This window comes from Diceros bicornis, chromosome 24, assembly GCF_020826845.1.
Source record: "Diceros bicornis minor isolate mBicDic1 chromosome 24, mDicBic1.mat.cur, whole genome shotgun sequence".
NCBI classification, from domain to species: Eukaryota; Metazoa; Chordata; class Mammalia; order Perissodactyla; family Rhinocerotidae; genus Diceros; species Diceros bicornis.
In genome coordinates, this window is record NC_080763.1 from 14,372,600 (window position 1) to 14,390,291 (window position 17,692).

General features: G+C 36.6%; 1 protein-coding gene across 9 annotated transcripts in view; it reads left to right on the top strand.

Moving 5' to 3' along the window:
• The window catches only part of FUT8 (fucosyltransferase 8), a 298,401-nt gene that overhangs the window by 52,958 nt on the left and 227,751 nt on the right, over positions 1-17,692 (top strand). The window contains exon 1 of one of the 9 annotated variants that reach the window (XM_058567144.1): positions 12,409-12,427. The exons of the other annotated variants lie outside the window; for them this stretch is intronic. The gene's annotated coding sequence lies outside the window, so the exon portion shown is untranslated. Of the gene's footprint in view, positions 1-12,408; positions 12,428-17,692 lie in introns of those variants that run through there. 9 annotated transcript variants of the gene reach the window in all.

Below are 17,692 nucleotides of genomic sequence, written 5' to 3' on the forward strand. Positions count from 1 at the left end.
ACCTTACTCAAATCAGAAAGGGCTCTGGTCCAGAATATACTATTTGGGACTAAGCTCTCCTAAATATCTTTATACCCTAATTATTTATGCACAAACTTCAGCAACTTCTAAGCTACCATTAGTAAATTTTCATTGTAAATTATACACTAGATGATTGAATGTTTTTTAAATGAAGCAATTGATAATTGAACTTTTATTATGATTCAGGTACTCTGTTGAATGCCTGAGACACGCACATGGATAAAACATAGATTAAAGTCTTAAGGAGGCAAAAGTCCAAAGGAAAGACAGAAATCGCTACAATTATGACAAGTAGGGAACTGTGCTCATACAAAATGTGCTTTGCAAGCGTAGGGAGGGAGTGATGATTCCCCCGGAGTGAAGAATTAGAGAGTTTGAGAATGGTGCTGAAAGGAGAGGACTGTTGAGTTGACAGCAGAGATGATTTTTAGAGCTAAGCTTCAAGTACCAGGTCTCTAAGGTTTCTTTAACTCTAGACTTCTCTGGTTAAATTACAGTCTCCCATAGCATTCAGTTACATATCTGTACAAAGAGAATTACTGCCTTTAATAAGGACCCTGAGATTTTGCGTGGTTCAGGATCAACAAAGCAAAATTATATTTTCTTTGGTATGTTATGCTTACTAGCAATATTACTGTAACGACTACTAAACTACCACTACTGCTACTGCAACTATTCCTACCATTTCTATTACTACTTTTGTTAGTACAATTTTCTAATGCTGTTACCTCTCCTCCTCTACCTCCTCCTCCTCCTTCTACTACTACTATTACTTCTACTAGGTAAAAACTACTTGTTTTTACCAGGAACCACTTCAAGTTGTTTACTGATTTAAGATGGGGGATTATATCAATTTTTAGGAAGGATTTTCAAGAGTGTTTATTTAAAAAAAAAAGTGACTATTTCACAGAAACTTAACAAAATTATCCCCATTTTCAAAAAATATTCTGATAATTCAAGTTCTAGTTATGAGTGGTTATCTGGTGTTTTCCCTTTATGTTTCCTGTATTATTTTATGCATGATAATAAGATTGCATTTTTATAATTAGATTTATTCTGAATAAAAATCAAGTTAGCGATAAAACTTTTCTCTACTTAAATATATGCTTTTTTGTTACTCCTGAAGATTCTGAATATTTCTCTGGGCATTCAGGTCAATCAGGCTGTTTGTGTGAGTTCTAGAATTTCTGTAGAGAGCATATGCTATGAATCTAGGCACATGTGGTCTGATCCATGACTTGGATTACCAGCTGTGCTTGAATAGTTAACTTAGATGCTAGGTTTCTGCATCTGTAAAATGCAGATAAATAATAAAGGTGAGTCTTGAGCGTATGCTTGGCATGAAGTAATGGCTCAATAAGTGTTAAAAACTTATTGCTGTTGTTAACTGGATAAGAGTTCCTTAGGCCTCTGGCTTTAAACGTATGGACCTTGGAGACTATGAATACCTTGGGGCCACCTTGAGCCAAGACTAGATTCTAGCAAGCACCTTTTTTATTCTCTACTTTTATTCGTTGAGCGTTTGTTTTTGCATTGTTTTAACTTTAGCAAAGTACCTAAGACAGTCAATTTCATTTCTATACATATACAGCTATATAGAGAAGATGGCCTATAGAATGACCTATTCTGGGTGTGCTCTTCTGACCTGAAGCTAATCAAGTGCCTACAGGCTTTGCTGAAATTTTTTTAAAGAACCCTAATATTGTAAAACAATAGTACAGAAGAAACAGGCTCTTGGTATACCTCTAAATTCTGGCATAGGATGAAGACCACAGGGTGGTTTGGTTTCCCTGTGATGTCAGCATAATCATAGCAAGAGTTGATGAGAGAACCTTTTTCACAGCTTCTAGTCTGGATGAGTTTGGCTAATTTGGGGTAAGTTAGAGGAATCTGAACTATCGAGCCAAACTGTAAGTGATGTCTTTTTTTTTTTTTTAATTTTTGTAAAGAGGTTCTAGATTTAAAAAGCACCTTGTCTTAGATGTTGTCAGGCATCAGTGATAGCTGATGAAGGCAGCAGAAAAAGAGACAAATGTAACTAAATCTATATATCTGCTGTAGGCTTTTCAGTCAGAAGATCTAGGTTCTAGAACCAGGTCTGTAAAATGTTGAGAACCTTCTAAGGGGACTCCATGATAGTCCCAAATGCTTGAGGGCTTTGATTTTTCTTTGTCTTTCTTCTTGGGCAGTGGAGGTTGGAAATCATTCACAGTCACAGAAACTTTTGTTTGTATGGCTAATGTTCTGAAAAGAGACTTTCAGACCTCCATCCCAGGTAGTAGCTATCTTAGATACTTAGATTTTTAGAACAATGACATTACTATGCTTTAGGTTCTGAGTTGCTGGCTTGAGGGCATTTGATATAGGCCATTGCAGAATAGAAGATAAATCTTATTTAAAAAATTTTGTTACCTACTGTGCCCCCCAGTTAGTAGTGACTTGTAATATGGAAACATTCTTAAAAATCCTAGGATAATTATACTTACGTGATAGTTTAATTTATTGTGTACACTTTGTATTTTGGGGGTTTTATAAAAGAGGTACATGGGGAAAGGGATGGCTTAAAAACAAATTTCATTCTTTTACACATCAGTAAGTTACTTGACAATTAGACTAATTATAATTGAAAGTAGAGTTTTTAATTGATTTAATTCTAGATTCTTGAGGATGCTTTACAAAACACCTAGTTAGTCATTCGAGTGGTACTTTTCATATGTATTGTTAAGAACCAAATTCGTAGAGTGATAGCGTTATATAATGACACTTTTATCAAGGAGATTGTATTAGTTGACAGCCTCAGGTAAGCTTTTCCTGATCACTCAGTCTAAAATAAATATATAGTTACTTTTTATCATATCATCTTATGTGTCACACTATTGTTCTGTGTGTATGTATGTGTTTGTATTTGTTTATTGACTATTTTCTTACTGGAATGAAAGTTCTATGAGGAACTTATTTTTCCTTTTTTCATCAGAATATTTATTAAATGTCTAACTGCACGTGGCCTGAGCTGTGTATGGGCTGTTAAAGGCTTGAGTGCCTGGCTAAAACCAGGAAAACTGCCGCCCGTTTGCATGTTCATAGAACAACTACTGCTTATAGTTGAGCCAGCCCTGTGGCCTGCAAAGGAGGGGCTAATTATCCCAGAGTGACATTCTGCTGAACTGGAATGGAGCCAGGGGTAAGGGCACTGAGCCAACCCTTCCAACCAACCCTTCAGGACGTATCCTGAGCACCCAAAATAGCACCTGACACATAGTAGGTGGTCAATAAATGTTTGATGAATGGAAGATTTTCTTTTCTTTCTTTTTTTCTTATTGAGGGGAGGAGTGGCAAGATTCAGATTTGAGTGAGATATAAATAGCTTGAAGTAATTCATTTTCATAAAGACTATGCCAGGAAAATATATTTGCATAATAAAGGGAAACATTTCAACACTTTAAAAAAGAAGAATTAAGAACTCAATTTTAACGCTTGCTAGTTTTCATCATTGTAATCTGTTAAAGGAAAATATAAATTGTGATAATTAAATTTAGAATTCAAGAGAAATTTTGATTGGTGAAGTGATAATACATTTGTAATAAAAATTATGAATATAATTAAAATTTTAGAAAAACTTGAATACCATGAAATCACCAAAGGTTAAAAAGTCGAACGAAGCAAAATCTCTGAAGTAGATCTTAATAAGAATCTGGAGAAGAAAAGGAATATAAATTAGGTGATAAGTAGGATGGACGTTGCCAAAGCAGGCCAATCTGAGGCCAAATGTTGTCAGCTAAGATAAATGCTCTAGAACAGATGTTAGATGGAGCAACCGGGAGGTAATACCTACAGCCTATTGTTGAATTGGACTGTATTGGATCTATCGTGGTATGTCATTAAGAGCAGTGACTACGTTCCTTTTGTTCGTTGCTATTCCCAGTGGCCAACATAGTGCCTGGCACTTAGTATTCTCTGCACAAAGCTTTTTCTTGAAAAACTGAATTAATCTGTAGGTAGTAAATTCCTGAGAGCTGACTTGAGACATTTTTGGGAATGTCTTTATTCTCAGATTACCATAGGTTTTTAGTCATAGCTACTCCTATATCGTTTTTCACTGAGTTTCTCTTGATCTTTTGGGGTGCGGGATTAGAAGTTGTGCCTATGGTCTTTGCTAATAATATACTTTAAATTATTTTCTGCTGTGTTCATTTCTTATCTACAGCTGGACCCTTATTTTCGTGAAAGATAGAGGACAAGCCTCTCAGGTTTTTTGAGTTCTCCTAGCCAAAATTTAAAGCTGTGACCAATGTGCTAATCCCAAGATAGAAAGTCTTGTATTTATTTTCTTAGTGTAGTTACCGTAAATCATATTCCAAAGGGTTTAATTGTCCTGCTAAAGAAATCTGTATTACTTAGTTATGTAAATTATGATGATTGACTCAAGGGAGTAGGAATGAGTCATGAAAGCTTCTCTCTTGCAGTCAGTGATTTCAAATCTTGTTTGTATTGGTAGCATTGAAAAATTACTGAGTACTTGCTGGATGTGAAAAAACTCAATTCATGGAATGAAAGAGGTGGATTAAATTGCCCTTTTACCAATGTAAATAAGAAAAAGACTTAGTCTAGATTTTCTTCTAGGCTTTTATTTCATTTACAGTTTTTTTTCTTTTCAAAGATATGCTCCTGTCATTTTAAAAATCTTAAAAATTGATGAGTACACTTAATATGTTAGTGTGCCTCCCCGTACCCCAAAATGCTATATTAAATCAATGATGATTTTAATCAAGAGTGTGGCATAATATTAATGGTTTTATGTATGTCAACTGAAACAATCTTCCTTGAGGAGGAGGGAGTTGAAATTTACCACATAGTGATTATGTTTGTGAAATAATAAATAAAAGAGATTAATCCTATTATCAATGCCTGTTCTAATTAAAACTAAAGTAAATATATTACTAAGAGATACTGTAAGTACCAGGTGAAAACCTTATAAGAAAAATTAACGCAAATTAAGACTAAAATATTGGGGGCTGGCCCAGTGGCGTAGCAGTTAAGTTTGTGCGCTCCACTTCGGCGGCCCAGGGTTCACAGGTTCGGATCCTGGGCGTGGACCTATACACCACTCATCAAGCCATGCTGTGGTGGTGTCCCACATACAAAATAGAGAAAGATTGGCACAGGCTCAGGGCCAATCTTCCTCACCAAAAAAAAAAAGACGAAAATATTGCCAGAGATGGTGGGATTGTTTGATAGGTCCAGGTTCGAGCTCTATAAGGATTTTGTGTTATCAGCATAGTGTTTGGCATGTAGGAGGTACTCAATAAATAATGAATGATAAATAACTGCTAGTTTATTAGTATGGGAGTTTCAGAGAAGTGGGAGAAGGAACAGAGGAATAGGCAGCAGAGGGTTGCCTGAGCTATTAATGGTTGTTAAAGAACCAGAGTCCTATAGACGAGTGCTGTCTAATATGGTAGCCACTATCCACATGTGGCAGTTTAAATTAAATCGAGTTAAAAATTCAGTCTGATTAGCCATATTTCCGGTGCTCTGTAGCCACATATGGATACCATATTGGATAGTGTAGATATAGAACATTTCCTCATTGGTGATATAGACATTTTCTCTTATAGATTTTAATGATCCAGATAATTATAATTTTTAAGATAAGATTCTCAGTGTTTTTCCGTAAGATATTTGTAGTATTAAATTTATTTTGATTATTCTTTTATATCATGGGTACTCCACTAATTTTTATTTGTTATTCTGTGTTCTTAAATGTCATTTTTATCTAATTTTGAGACTAGCTCCCATTTTGTAATATAAATTAATGGGAAATTTTGAGATGATAACTAGAAATTGTCCTTACACTTAACAAAGAACATTAATTCTAAGTGAGGTAATGAATATAACAGTGAAAATTCCTTTTAAGTCTTTTACTATCCGTATTTTAAGAATGTGGGGTCTTTTAAAGCACCCTCTCTAGCTGTTAATGTGTTTTGGTTAAACATGATAATGTATTTGTAATATAGTGCCAGGCTCACAAAAGTTGCTGGTTAGATGTTAATTCTTTTAATGCATATATTCCTTCACTGGGGCATGGTTCCCAAACTGGGTGATCATAAGAATTTCCTGAGGAGCTTTTTAAAAATACAGATATCCAAGGCATATATATTATATAGTGTATGTATTAGTACACACAAAGGATTTTATCTAATTTTTCCTTAGCATTAACTCCTTGAGATAGAATTGTTAGCTTAAAAGATTTAATTATTTTTGAGATTTTTGATTCACAGAAACAAATCTCCTTCAGATAGGTTGCATCAATTTACAAACTTTGATTCCTCACATTTTTTCTATGGTGAGTACTATTAAACTTGTAATATTTCTCAGTTGATGAAAAGGATCTCTTATTTTATTTGTATTTCTTTGATTATGAGTGAGATTTAGTATTTTTCATAATTTTTTTGATATGCATTTTTTTTCTTCCTCTCCCCCCTCCTTTTTTTTTTTTTTGGTGAATTCCCTGTTTTTGGTATCTGTTCTCTCACATACCTAAGGCTCTTACTTTGAATCAGCAATAAGTTAAATGATAGGGCTAGAAGGTGATGACTGAAAACAAGAATTGGTGTCCAGAAGGGTGGGTGAATTTGATTACTCTGCCTGGTGCAGATATGGATAAGATGTTAAACCTATCACAAATCTGCAAAATTTTTGTACATATTTCCATCTGTTCTCTCAAATGGTATCTTTCAGGAGTAGTCCCTTTCAAACTGGTCCTTCTCTCAGTTTGAGAGTAGGGGAATTGGATTTAAAATTTTCTTGTGAGAAGAAAGCAAACTCTCATTTGAAGACCCATCATTATGATTGGTTCTGGACGGTGTTGGAATCAGTTTGAAATAATGCCATTAATGATGGCACCTAACAAAACCATTTGATTTCTTGCCTGTGTATAGATATGAGTAGAACAGAAACTCCTCAATTATGAGGACTGTTTTTCTTTGTGTTCCCAGTGCCTCATAGTATCTGGCCCTGTGAAAGAAAACTCATTTCCTCTACTCACAACACTTCTAACACCAGGTGTGTGGGTTTTCCACAGCAAGCAAGTCTGTAATTCTGTGAGGAAACCAACTGAATAGTTAGTGCAGACCCCACAGGTTAAGGGCTCAGTCCCACAAGACTACCCCTCACTTCAGACATCAATTGCAAGTAGTGGGTGCCCGGGTTACCCACACTTCTGTCTGACTTGGCGACAAATTAGCAGGGGGGTATGCATAACCTCCTCCTCAGGTTTGATAATTTGCTATCACAGCTCACAGAACTCAGGAAAACACTTATGTTTACCAGTTTATTATAAAGGATGTAAGAAAAGATAAAGAACAGCTAGATGAAGATGTGTATAGGATGAAGTCTGGAAGGATCCTAAGCACAGGAACTTCTGTCCCTGTGAGGTTGGGGTGTTCAGCAACTTGGAAGCTCTCCAAACTCCATAGTTTAGGGATTTTTATGGAGGCTTCTTCATGTAGGCGTGATAGAGGATTAACTCAATGTCTAGCTCCTCTCTTCTTCTCAGAGGATAGAGGGTGGGACTGAAAGTTCCAAGCTTCTAATCATGGCTTGTTCTTTCTGGTGACCAGCCCCCAGCCTGAAGCTATCCAGGAGCCCACCAAGAGTAGCCGCATTAGAACAAAAGACGCTCCTATCACTCAGGAAATTGCAAGGGATTTAGGAGCTCTGTGTAGGATGCTCCTGTCACCCCCCATCACTCAGGAAATTATAAGGGTTTTGGGAGCTCTTTGTCAGGAACTAGGATCAAAGACCAAATATCACAGCAAAAGATGCTCTAGCACCCCTGTCACTCAGGAAATTACAAGAGTTTTAGAGCTCTATGTCAGAAACCAGGGGCAGAGACAAAATACATATTTCTTATTAAGTCACACCATGACTAGGGGCTTTATAAGTGCTTGTTGACTATGATTACTTTTTTTTCTGAGTCTGGCCCTTTCCACCCTACCCTTATGATAACATCTCCATTTTGGGACTAATAAAACTATTGCGAAGTGTGGAAATCAACTCTTTTTTTCTTTAAAGTTTATTTATTTATTTAAAATATAAAATTGAAAAATTCTGATAAATATTCATAACCTAAAATCTGCCATTTGTAACCATTTTTAAGTGTACAGTTCAGTGGCGTTAAGTACATTCACATTCTTATGCAACCATCACCACCATCCACTGACAGAACTTTTGTCATTTGCAAAGCTGTACCCATTAAATAGTAACTCTCCCCCAGCCCCTGGTAACCACCATTCTACTTTCTGTCTCTATGAATTTGACTACTCTAAGTACCTCATTTGAGTGTAATCATATAGTATTTGGCGTTTTGTAACTGGCTTATTTCACTTAGCGTAGTGTCTTCAGGGTTCATCCATGTTGTATGAGGTGTCAGAATTTCCTTCCTTTTTAAGGCTGAATAACATTCCATTGTGTGTATATGCCACATTTTATTTATCTGTTCATTTGTCAGTGGACACTTGGGTTGTGTCCATCTTTTGGCTATTGTGAATAATGCTGCTGTGAAAATGGTATAAATCTCTCTTTGAGACCTTGTATTCAGTTCTTTTGGGTATACCCGGAAGTGGAATTGCTGGGTCATATGGTAATTCTATTTTTAGTTTTTTGAGGAACCACCATACTGTTTTCCACATTGATTGCATTATTTTACGTTCCTACTAGCAGTCCACAGGGTTCTCATTTCTCCAAATCCTTGCCAACGCTTGTTATTTTCTATTTTTTTGGATAATAAACTTCTTATTGAGTGTGAAGTAGTATCTCATTACAGTTTTGATTTTCATTTCCATAACGATTAGTGATGTTTAGCATATTTTCATGTGCTTATGGCCATTTGTATATCATCTTTGGAGAAATGTCCATTTAAGTCCTTTGCACATTTTTGAATTTTTTTTTATTGTTGAGTTTTAGGAATTCTCTATATATTCTGGATACTAATCCCATGAATTCTATTCTAAGTGAGTTATAATTCTGTAGCATATACTTTATTTTTTTTTAAATTTTTTTATATCTTTTTTTTTTTTGCTGAGTAAGATTCACCCTGAGCTAACATCTGTGCCAATCTTCCTCTATTTTGTATGTGGGTCGCCGCCACAGCACAACTGCGACGAGTGGTGTAGGTCTGCAACCAGGAACCGAACCCAGGCTGCCGAAGTGGAGTGTGCCGAGCTTAACCATTAGGCCACGGGGGCGGCCCCTGTAGCATATACTTTAATTTCCCGATAGACTTCAATATAGTAAAATTTTGGGGGTGATGAGGGGATGTGGTTTTATTTTTTTTAAACAGCTTTATTTAGGTATGATTAGCATACAAAGCAATGAATATATTTGAAATGTGCAACTGAAGTTTTGACATATGTATATATCTGTGAACTCACTGCCACAATTAAGATAGTGAACATATTCATCACCTCCCCAAACTTCTTCCTGTCCCTTTGTAATCCCTTTCCTCACCCCTTCATGTCCTTCCCCCTCTTCAGGCAAGTACTGATACACTTTCTGTCACTATAAATTAGTACATTTTCTAAAGTTTTAAAAAATGGAATCTATAGTATGTACTTTTGGGAGGGCTGGTTTTTTTCATTCAGCATAATTATTTTGAGATTCATCTCTATATATTGCATATATCCTTATTTCATTGCTGAGCAGTGTTCTCTTGTACTGTGTAGCAATCTGGGTCCAGTCAGGAGATAGAAACCATGCAGTAGGTTAAACAGAGAAAGTTTAATATCAAGAATTATTAACTATAACAAAAGAGTAACTATAAGATATAAGGAAACTTGATATGGAACTCTAGGGCTGTGGGAGACTGCCTGAGGAAGACACATTTGGGAGGGATTCAGACCTCATTGGAGAAGATGTGGTTCAGTCTACTGGATAGCAGAGAAGTGTGGTTTGTAGGCTGGAGGTGGTCTGAAGTTGCTGGATAAACAATAGGCAACTCATTGGAGTGCAAGAAGAGGAGCAGGGGATCAGCAGCTGGTGGAATGGGTGTGTAGTGGGAGTCCAGGTGCCAACAGGGGCAGGAGACTAGGAGTGTGTGGGCTGTGTTGGGGGCTGCAGGAGAGGAAGCTTGGTGTGTGTCCATCTGGGCACAGACAGCTGTGTTCAGTCTGAATGGGGGCTTGTAGAGGGAGTGTAGATGCTGGCACTAGCAAGAGGCCCTCAGCGTGCGCAGGGGCTCTGGTTTCCATATCAAGAGGGATGTTGACAGCTTATTATCAGGCTGAGGCTTTAAGGTCACAGAAGGTTTGTGGCTGGGACAGCACTCTACTGGAAGTCCTCACACCCACACATCCAACCTCCACCCCGCCAACCCGCCCAAGTCCCTTCAGTAAACTGGAGAGCCTCTTTCTACTTCAGTGTCCCTTGAGTGCCCTCTACTGAGAAAGCTTAACATGGTACTCATGTTAAAGGAATTTTGTTGTTTATCACACAGCATATATTGAAGGATGTATTCAGAGCTAAGGGGCAATAAATTGATAACTGGCACATATGGATATGCTGTAATTTGTTTATCCATTCACCTGTTCATGGACATTTTGGATTCTTTCTAGTTTTTCGTGCTTATAAATAAAGCTGCCATGAACATTAATACACAAGTTTTTGTATGGACATATATTTTCTTTTCTCATAGGTAAATACCTAAATGTGGAATGACTGGATCATGGTAGGTGTGTGGGTAACTTTTTTAGGAAATTGCCAAATAGTTTTCCAAAGTGGCTATACCACTTTTTGTTCTCACCAGCAGTGTGTGCGAGTTCCTCTATATCTTACCAACATTTGGTATGGTCATTCTTTTTAATTTTAGCCATTCTAATAGGTGTGTAGTGGTTTCTCCTTGTGGTTTTAATTTGCATTTCTCTAATGACTAATGAAATTGAACATCATTTCATGTGTTTATTTACCATTTGTATATTTTCTTTGGTAAAATGTCTGTTCAAATCTTTTACCTATTATTATTTTAATTGAGTTGTTTTCTTATTGAGTTTTGAGAGCTCTTTATATATTATTGATTCTATGCTTTGCAGAGTTTTCTCCTGGATTGTGGCTTGTCTTTTCATTCTCTTAACAATATCTTTTGAGGAACAAAATTTTTAATTTTGAGGAAGTCCGAGCTATCAGTTTATTCTTGTATGGATCATGTTTTTGTTTTTGTGTCTAAGATGTATTTGCCTAATCCAAGGCCATAAAGGTTTTCTCCTGTGTTATCTTCTGGAAGTTTTATGGTTTTAGGTTTTATGTTTAGTTCTGTGATGCATTTTGAGTTATTTTTTTTTATATGGAATGAAAATTGGATAGAAGTTCATTTTTTTTTATAGTGATATTCCGTTGTTCTAGCACCATTTGTTGAAAAGGTTGTCCTTTTGACTTTTGTCAAAAATCAGTTCATCATATATGTGTGGGTTTTTTTCTGGCTCCCTAATTTGTTCTGCTGATCACTTTGTTTATCTCAATGCCATTACTGTTTTGATTACTGTGGCTTTATAAGAAGTTGTGAAACCAGATTATGCTACCCATCAACTTTGTTCTTCTTCTTCAATGTTATTTTTGACTATTATGCTGGTTATCAATTTATTGCCCCTCAGCTCCAGATTCACCCTTTTCGCCTGCTCTGTGAAAATGGATCAGGCCCTTTAAATATTTTTTTTTGCCGGCTGGCACAAGGTTAAGCTTTGTCAGTAGAGTGCTGGAGAGACATTGCAGGAGGAAAGAGTTTTGCTTTTTGGTTCCTGTGTGCTTGCTTGGCAGACTCCAGCAGTGCACTTAGCTTCTCTGGCGTCAGCCTACATGGCTTCCCCGGTGTTTATCTCCTGCAGCATATGTGGCTTTACCAGCACTTAGGCTCCTGCAGGGCTCAAAGGGCAGCAGTAACCCAGTAACCAGCACCCCAAGGCTAGCAGCTTCTCCTTGTACCTCTCCCTCATGTGGGTTTGTAGCAGAATGCCTTGGTGGGTAACTTCCAGGTGAACAGCTTTTCTTAGCACCCTGAGGATGGATTTCTAGCAAGTTCCACAAGGCAGATTTCTAGAAAGTTCTGCTGACATGGCACCAGAGCAACTTGTCTGCTGTTCGGTGAGAGAGGACTGTGCCCTCTCCAATAAGGTATTGGGTCTCAGCTCTGGAATGGTTAGGGAGTTGGGGGAGGCCTTTACTTGAGCACTCTGTCTCAGCCCTAGCAGATATTGGCTGCTCTTGTATTCTTAAGAGTTTTCTTTACTTCTCACTAGTTAATTGTCGTTACTCCAACCCCCTGTTATAGTCAATGATTCTTTATACTTAATTTTCTCTTTTCAGATTTCTGTGTGGCTTCTCTCTCCTGATTGGATCCAGACCGATGCAACAATTCTAGGTTCTTTACATTTCCATGTGAATTTTAGAAGCAGTTTGTAAATGTCTATAAAAAAAAAGCCTACTGGGGTTTTTATTGGAATTGCATTGAATCTATAGATAAATTTGGGGAGAACTGACATTTTAACAGTATTGAATCTTGACCCATGAATAAAGTAGTTCCATTTGTTTAGATTTTCAGTTTCTTTCAGGAGTGTTTTATGATTTTCAGTGTACAGATCTTTCCCATATTTTGGCAGATTTATCCCTAAGTATACATACTTTTTTTGCTGAGGAAGCTTCGCCCTGAGCTAATATCTGTTGCCAATCTTCCTCTTTTTGTATGTGAGCCACCACCACAGCATGGCCACTGCCAGATGAGTAGTATAGGTCCGTGCCTGGGAACTGAACCCAGGCCGCTGAAGCGTAGCTTGCCGAACTTAACCCCTAGACCACCGGGGCTGGCCCACTAAGTGTGTTATATTTTTTATGCTTTTATAAATGGTATTTTTAAAAAAAATTCCAATTTCCAATTGTTCATTGCTAATATATAAAAATGCAATTGATTTTTGTATATTGGTCTTGTATCCTGCAACCTTGCTAAATTCACTTTTTAGTTCTAGTAATTTTTTTGTAGATTCCATTGGATTTTCTACATAGACAATCATGACTTCTGTGAATAAAGAGAATTTTACTTCTTCCATTCCAATCTGGATGCCTTTTCTTCCTTTTTCTTGCCTGACTTCACTGGTTAGACCCTCTAATGTTGAATAGAAATGGTGAGAGTGGACATCCTAGCCTTGCTTCTGATCTTAGGAGGAAAGCATCCATTATTTCACAATTAAGTATGATGTTCGTTGTAGATTTTTCGTAGTTACCCTTTATTAGGTTGATTAAATTCCTTTCTATTCTTAGTTTGCAGAGACTTTTCAAATCAGAAATGGTTGTTAGATTTTGTCAAATGCTTTTTTTATGTGTCTCTTGAGATGAGAGTTGTTTCTTTATCTTTTAGCCCTGGCTAATGCAAGTGTCTGTTGTTGTATACAATTTTGTATTGGCAGTTTTTTCCCTCAAAATGACTGCTCCCCATTCTGAAACACAGTTATTCTGCATGTATAATACCTGGGTTTTAAAAAGTACTTTATTTCCAGTATCATTTATAATTGGTTAAAATATAAACTACATTAATACTAATGGAATCTAATTATTGAACTGTGATATGAAAAAAACAGAGAAAAACTGAGACATGTTCAGAAAACACATATCTACTGAAATTGTTATTGAGTACAATTGTTTTAACTGTAAAGTTATGTTGAACATTACTGATGGGAGATAGCAGTGAGATACTTAAGCCTCTTTGGTGAATGTTTAGGAAGAGGTGAAAACAATGAACGAATTACATGAAGAATTTTTTAAAGCATGGAGGTTAACTGAAAGGCTGAAAAAAGCAAATAAGTAGACCTAACAGAACACAAGGAGCTCTGAAGAATGCAGTTGTTTCTTACAGACAATAGTTGGAGTTAAGGCAGTGTAGCTGGTGGCTTTGGTGAAGTGGAAAGAGTTGCCCTGGGATAATTGGGTTTAAATCCTGTATTTACCACTTACTAACTAGGTAAGTTTCTTGAACTAAGTTTCTCATTTCTCATCTATAGAATGAACCTAAGAATATTTATCCCAAGGGTTTATAATGAGGATTAAAGAGAATCAATTACATGAAAGTGTGTAGCAGTATAGTTAGGTGCTTAATAAATGTTTGTCTTTGTCTTTATTATTTTTTTAAATGACCAATGGAAACTTTACTTTTCTATTACCTGTTTCCCTAGTGATTATATATGGACACAAAAGCAGTACCCATAGTTACCTTGGAACCCATCAAGAAAGTAAAAATGAAGCAAATTCCTGCTGTGTTGACTTTCTGGAACTTTTCAGTTTGAAAGACAATTAACCAGAGCACTGTTAGCATAAGACTATTATTAGACAATGCAGGGTATGAAAAGGCTCTGAAGGAGAGTTCTAACTGGGGAAGGATGGTAGAATTTTTTACAGGGCTTTAGCAGGAGAAGGTCAGGCATAGTTCGGCTAGTTTGGAGAGTAGTCAGTCAAAAGATGGCTCGCAGAGAATTGATCTTGTAGATTAGCAGCCATGGGGCAATTTTGATTTATCAAGAAGGTTAGGGAGAAGCAGTTGTAGGGGGCTAGGACGTGAGAGGGCCAATGGAAAATTCTCAGGTTTTTAGTCTCTTCACAGATTTTTTTTATCATTGACTGTTGAAGTCTTCTCCTAGCCACCTCCCCCTCAAGTAGAAAGGCCCTTTGTCTTGGTCATGATTTTAGATCCCTTCTAGCTCTTGATCTCAGAAGGCAATCTTTATCAAACTTCAAAGAACTAGGAATTAAGTATTTTGTTGTGTTGGAAAGTTCTCTTAGTCTTTGCTCCTTGCATTCTTTGCGCTGTGTTTTGGATAATGTTATGTAGGTGCTCTGCTGTAGAGGAAACAGTAATGTATCATAATGAAAAGCTTCAAAGTAGATACATGGCTGGAAGGGAGATTTGAAGAGGGTTTTGCAGCAGCTATTTTAGTTGATGACACATCTTCAACTTCTATTGCAATTGACTTTTAAAATTTTGCCTTAGCCTTCTGTGATGATTCTAGTATAAGTCAAATGAGATCACGTTTGATAGCTGGTTTGCAAACTTTGGTATGTGCAGTCAACCTTCCAAAGCCTAACTGTGCTTTTCAGGGAGCTCAGCTTGTGACTGAATGGATCAGCTGTTCTCTTGCATGTTTTTAATGCATTGCTGGTTTCTAGCAGCTGGTGCTTAACACTGTTCCTTCTTGAGTTTGGTGAATTGTTGTCTGTGTTTCATATGATTTCTTTGCCTTTATGAGGTACTTTATGACTACTAGTGGATCCAGTCTCCGGTAAATATAATCTATGCTTTGAAATTAAATTATCCTTGTCCTCTTTAAGTACGTAAATGCTCTTATTATCTGCTAGTTTGCTTCCTGCTCTGTGGGTCCCTGTGTTCCTTTTGTAATGCTTGCTTAGCTTTTAATTGCAATACAAGGCTGTGTTCGTTAGCGTCCATGGAAGACATTAGCCTATTCAGACATTAGGAAAGTATGAATATTTGGCCACCATATTTAGGATTATTAGGGCATTTCTTCCCAACTTTTCAGAATATAGAAGAGGTGAGTTTTTTCTTTCCTAATTAAGCTCACCATAGACCTTGTGCTTTTCAAATCAGCTTGAATGGAAAAAATATATAAAGAATAGTATATGTGCTATTTCTACATGGATATACTTACATAACTATATTTGATTTACTGTGAGGCTCTCAGGGTAAATGTGTCAGATGTAATCACTATTTTAGTACTGTCATGTATAGTTAAGTACTTTTCCATAAATTATGAGAAAGTTATTTATAGTTTTTTTGTTGTTCTGCACAATATCACAGAAATTTCAATACTAGTGTGGCTTTCTCTTTTTGATATTCAGAGGAAGTTAGAGAACAGATTTATGTGTAACTAAATAGTAAGTCACTGGTGAGAACTTTTCTTTGTAATATATTACATTGCTCCTTAAACCTCATTCTCCTCCACTTGTAACATTTTGTAATATGAAGCTAATGTTCACTATCCTAGCTTTAATTTTCTGGGAAGTATCTTTTTTAGTCTTGATATCTTGAAATCTTGGGAACTCTGAAAGACTTCTTTATCTTTTTTTTCCTTCTCAAGAAAGTACTTTTGTTTACTATTGCTGTTTTTGTAGAAATTCCTGCTACCCACAGATAGAAATAAAAACATGCAATGATTTTAAAATCTCAGCTGTTTTGGACATTTTTTAAATTAACAAATCAGTTATTTAAAAAGTTCTATAGATGTATGATCTTTTGTCACTTTTTTCAGCTTTATTAAGGTATAATTGACAAATAAAATTATAATATATTTAAAGTGTACGTTGTGGTGACTTGATATATGCATACATTGTGAAAGGATTTCCACTATCTGGTTAATTAACACATCCATCACCTTACCTATTTATCTTTGTGTGTGTGTATGACAACATTTAAGTTCTCTCTTAACAAATTCCAATGGTATAATACAGTGTTATCGACTGTAGTCACCATGTTTTACATTAGATGCTCAGACTTATTCATCTTATAGCTGAAAGTTTGTACTCTTTTACCAGCCTTTCCCTATTTCCCCCACGACCTAGTCCCTGGCAACCACTTTTCTACTCTGTGTTTATAGGAGTTTGACTTTTTAATTTAGATTTCACGTATAAGTGATACCACATGTTGTTTGTCTTTCTCTATCTGGCTTATTTACTTAATATAATGCCCTCAAGTTCCATCATGTTGTTGCAAATGGCAGGATTTCTTTCTTTCCGGTGGCTAAATAATACTGCATTATTTATACATGTACACATTGGGCACCCCCCCCCCCTTATCCATTCAACTGTTAATGGACACTTAGATTGTTTCCGTATCTTGGCTATTGTGAATAATGCTGCAATGAACGTGGGAGTGTAGGTATCTCTTCAAGATCCTGTTTTCATTTCCTTTGTATATAGACCCAGAAGTGGGATTGCTGGATCATATGGTAGTATTACTTTTAATTTTTTGAGCAGCCTCTATACTGTTTTCCATAGTGGCTGCATCGATTTACAGTGCCACCAACAGTACACAAGGATTCCCTTTTCTCCATGTCCTCGCGAACACTTGTTGTCAATTGTCTTTTTGATGATAGCTGTTCTAACAGGTATAAGGTGATATCTCATTGTGGTTTTGATTTGCATTTTACTGATAATTAGTTATGTTGAACACCTTTTCAGGCAGCTATTAGCCAGTTGTAGGTCTTCTATGGAAAAATGTCTATTTCTTTTTTTAAATTCCTGCTGTAATCTGCCATTCATAGAGTTTTTTTTTTTTTTTTTTGCAGGGGAAGATTCGCCCTAAGCTAACATCTGTTGCCAGTCTTCCTCCTTTTTTCTTCCCCACCCCTTGCTCCCCAAAGCCCCAGTACATAGTTATGTATAGTTGTAAGTTCTTCTGGTTCTTCTACGTGAGCCACTGCCACAGCATGGCTACTGACAGACGAGTGGTGTGGTTCCACACCTGGGAACTGAACCTGGGCTGCCAAAGAGGAGTGCGCCGGACTTTAACTTCTAGGCCATTAGGGCTGGCTCAAAATGTTTATTTTTTTAATCAGATTGGTTTTTTGCTATTGAGTTGTATGAGTTCTTTGTATATGTTTGGATATTAACTTCTTACCAGATACAT